Genomic DNA, 4,074 nt, shown 5'->3' with positions numbered 1-4,074 from the left:
CTCAGCACCACATAAGCAAAAAGAAAAAAGCCGGAAGTGGTGCTGTGGCTCAAGTGGTAGAGCGCTCGCCTTGAGCTGAAGAGCTGAGGGACAGCTCCCAGGCCCAGAGTTCAGGCCCCATGACCGGACCACCCCCCCCAAAAAAAGCCAAGTGAAAATATGAGGGCCTAAATTCAAGCCCCAGTACCAGCACCTAAAACAATGACAGAGAAAGAAAAGCCAACAATCAAGTTTGAGGACAAGAGAGGCCAAAGGCATTTAAAAAGATAGCAATAGGCAAAGCATAGGAGTAAGACCTGGACACCTTCCAAAGATGTGAAGCCATCACCATGAAGAAGAGAACTGACAGAAACAATAAAAAAAGATGTTAGGATCTCCAAAATACAGGGAAGAGTTCAATAACCATAATGAAGTTACACAGACACTGGGAAGAAAGGACAGAGGTTGGCTAAATAAAGGCTTTTCCAGCAAAGAAATAACATGGCATAAAAATAAGAATTTTACTGTAACCCCTCTGTATGGTATTTTCACAATTAAAAAAAATAAAAACAGCAGCATCTGTAAACATTTTATTGATGAATTGAGTTGGTGATTTTTACATTTAATCTATAGACACACAAGCTACTAAAATCATTATTTCTTCAAAACAATGTCCCCAGATTCCTCCTATGAAATTAAGCCAAATCTTTTCTTTTTATATATCAATAAATATCCAGAGGAGACAAATCAAAAAATTATTTATTTACATATTGCATATTTCAAAAATGTCAATGAAATTTCAACATAAAGTTAGCAAATACTTATAGACCTGCTTATTTCTTGCATTTAAGAGAGTTCCTTACAGGCTGAAATCTTGATGGCAAAACTTCAAAACCTCCATTCATTTGCCAAGGAAGTGCCAAACTTGCTCTGCTTAAAATGAGGGAAGAAAGGTGGTAAGGGAGGAGTAGAAGTGGAAGATAGGGAAGAACAAATTTAATTGAAGATCTTTGGGACGCATTTAGGCAGATAAAGAATAATAATCTCAGTATATCATATTTCTGCTGTCAACATTACTTCCTTCTAAATTCTTGTCTACGTTCTCTCAGTTGGCTCAAACCTTATATAAAAATACATTACAAACTCTAGAACATTCCCACGTTATTTTCTATACTTTATAGGTTTAGTCTCCAGTAAACAATACAGAAGTTAAGTGCCCTTCCTATAATGTGGAAAGTTCTAGGAAAATCACTTGCTATAAATTTCACTGCCCATCAATTATCTGAAATGAGACACTATTGTCCTATCACTATTGTCCACACTATTGCTATGAAATGATGTCCAGGGACAATTCTAAACAGCTACAAATGCATTCAAAGTAAATAGTTCTCATTTTGTCCTTGAATTTGTAAGGTGAATAAATATTCTTGTAGCATTTTACACTAGAAAGCTTTGCAATATCTCCAAAGACAAATGATATGTATATATACATATATGTGCACGTATCTTGAAAAATTTACCCAGAACATTATTACTTGATTTTCCAAACAACTTCAAATAATGCTAATCAAGAACATGGAATTAACTCAATCCTACTATACATTTTAATTTTAAGGTCTTCAGTTAAAACTCATTACTCTTACAGACATGGGCTTGAACCCAGGGACTAAAGGAAGCTGGGCAAGTGTTTTCCACTTCAGCCCCAGCCCCTGCCCTTTTGTCTGTATTTTGTTTTTGAGACAGGGTTTCCCTAACTTTGCCAGGGTTGGCCTTGAACTTGGGTCCTCAGTCCTGTGCCTTGAGAGGAGCTAGAATTACAGGCGTATACCACAACATACAGCTTGTAATTCTTTTCAAGTTTATCAGAACTAACTACAACTTCTCATTACTTCCTTCATCACACACAAAAATGTCACTGCAATAATTTTCTAGTGCAAAAGTAATAAGTGCATTTCTCTTCATTTTCTAAAATTAGGAAATTTGGTATTTCATCAGAAAATTTTCATATTTAAAATGTATTTCACCTCATTTATATATTAGTTAATTATTTTTCAGTTCCCATTACCATAATAAATAAACTTAGATATCTTGCCTATCAGAATCTAAAATATACGATACCTTCAACATTACTGTCTTTATTCACTGAAGATGTTGTTACCTGAAAGGTAAGAACAGGAAAAAAAAAGTCTTAAAATTATATTTGAATGTGAAAAGTGAAACCAAAAATAATTTCTTCATGAAATTATAAAAAAGTTGACATCTCAATTCCTTAATCTGAAAAAAATTCCTCTTTACCTTTTATTATTGCTCCTTCTTTCCCACAAAGAAATCACAGATGGAGAGTCAAGTGAAAGAGCGCACGCGCAAGTATTTCTCATCAAAAACTCATGGGAACCGCTAAGGGCTGGGAACTCAGAATAGGAAGTTTCCTTTCTGTTGTTTCGAAGGCTGAAGTCTTAGGAATGAAAAATCAAACATATACACATGCAAACACTGTGCATGTGTGTGCATGAAGATGCTACATATAATATTTAGTTGTATTCCAGAGATGTGAGCTTGCCTGTTTTGGTTTATTTTGGTGGTGGCCAGGGGTAGAGTCTTAGAACAGAGAAAATATAGTCTACAGTACACACATCTGAAAGATTTTCCTGAGATAGAAGACTTTTAAAGTTAACAACAATATCTTTATTTAATTTATTTTTGTTGGCCATGGACTTGAACTCTGGGCCTGGATGCAGTCAGTCCCTGAGCTCTTCAGCTCAAGGTGAATGCTCTACCACTTGAGCCACAGTGCCACTCTGGTTAACTGGAGATAAGAGTCTCACAAACTTTCCTGCCTGGGCTGGCTTTGAACCTTGATCCTCAGATCTCGGCCTCCTGAGCAGGAAAGAGCCACCAGCGCCTGGCCTCTATTTTTATTTTAATGTATTACTGGAGGAAACCAATATTCATGGAGAAAGCAAAAATCCTGTTATATAGTTTAATAAATCATTAGAATGAATATATAACTTTTCAGTTAATTACATATTAACTGATCCCTGTGAAAAGGCAGAACATGCCAACCACAGTGCACTTAAAACTGCTTCCTTTTTATAACAATAGACTTTCCAGATTCAAATTTAATAATTAGTTTCTAATTCCCTAAATGTGTCCATCCTTACTATGAAAGACCTGTCTCTGGAGGAGGATGGGAAAAGATGGGAATGGGAAACAAAGAGGACGTTACAATACTTTATAAAAAATGTACTCATTATCTTGCACATGTAATTGTAATCCCTCTGTACATTGTTTTAAAAAATAAATGAACAAATAAATAAATAAATAAATTTAAAAACAAGATAAGATGGGGCACTCAGAACATGGGCACCTTGAAACAGTAAAAAAAAAAAAGACCTGTCTCTGACATTTGAGGTTCAGAACAGACACAAATGGAAGACAACATACCATACACATAAACATTAAACAGTTAAAATAGCCCAAGCTAGCAAAGTAACCTAGCACAGTTACCTTGTATGACCTTTTTTTTTTTTTTATGACATGAGAGCTCCATTTACAATTCTAGACACCTCAGAGGCTTGTGACTTGACCTGGTAGAGTAAGGAAAGGGAAAGGCACGTGGCCCTGCTTCTGTCTCCCTCTAACACGGGCAGAAACTCCAGGTGGCACACCTGTGCCTGTTTTACCTCCCAATGGCCACTCACAGGCCCCTGCAGAAATGGTGGGCACATAGCCCACACAGTCAGAAGTGAAGATCTGGGAAGATGTTTGGGTTAGGGAGATGTAGGACCTGGTTTCCATAAGGCCCTAGAAACAAGACTCAAGCTGTCTGGAAAAAAAAAAAAAAAGAATTCCACAGTCTTGGGAAGTCAAAACATACCTAGGACAAGGACTCACGGTAAGTCCATAACTTTGGTCCCTCAGTCTTCTTGCTCTATGTGTCCTACTGGAAAAGCAGACCAGAGGCAGGGCTCTCCTTGCTTTGGGTAAGAAACCCAATGAATGGGCTGGGAAGGTGGCTCAGTGGTAGAGCGCTTGCCTTACATGCATGAGGCCCTGGGTTCGATTCCTCAGCACCACATAAGCAAAAAGAAAAAA

General features: G+C 37.2%; 1 long non-coding RNA gene across 1 annotated transcript; it reads right to left on the bottom strand.

Moving 5' to 3' along the window:
• Positions 1–556: 556 nt before the first annotated feature.
• On the bottom strand, positions 557–2,139 carry LOC105991181. Its single transcript, XR_001175348.1, has 2 exons — positions 2,098–2,139; positions 557–909 (listed from the first exon to the last, which is right to left on the bottom strand). It is a non-coding gene; the product is annotated as an uncharacterized LOC105991181 (long non-coding RNA).
• Positions 2,140–4,074: the final 1,935 nt, after the last annotated feature.

The sequence above is a fragment of the Dipodomys ordii genome, unplaced genomic scaffold (genome assembly GCF_000151885.1).
Source record: "Dipodomys ordii isolate 6190 unplaced genomic scaffold, Dord_2.0 Scaffold70, whole genome shotgun sequence".
NCBI classification, from domain to species: domain Eukaryota; kingdom Metazoa; phylum Chordata; class Mammalia; order Rodentia; family Heteromyidae; genus Dipodomys; species Dipodomys ordii.
Note: the sequence above shows the minus strand (reverse complement) of the source record. Positions and strands in the feature narration are given on the sequence as shown.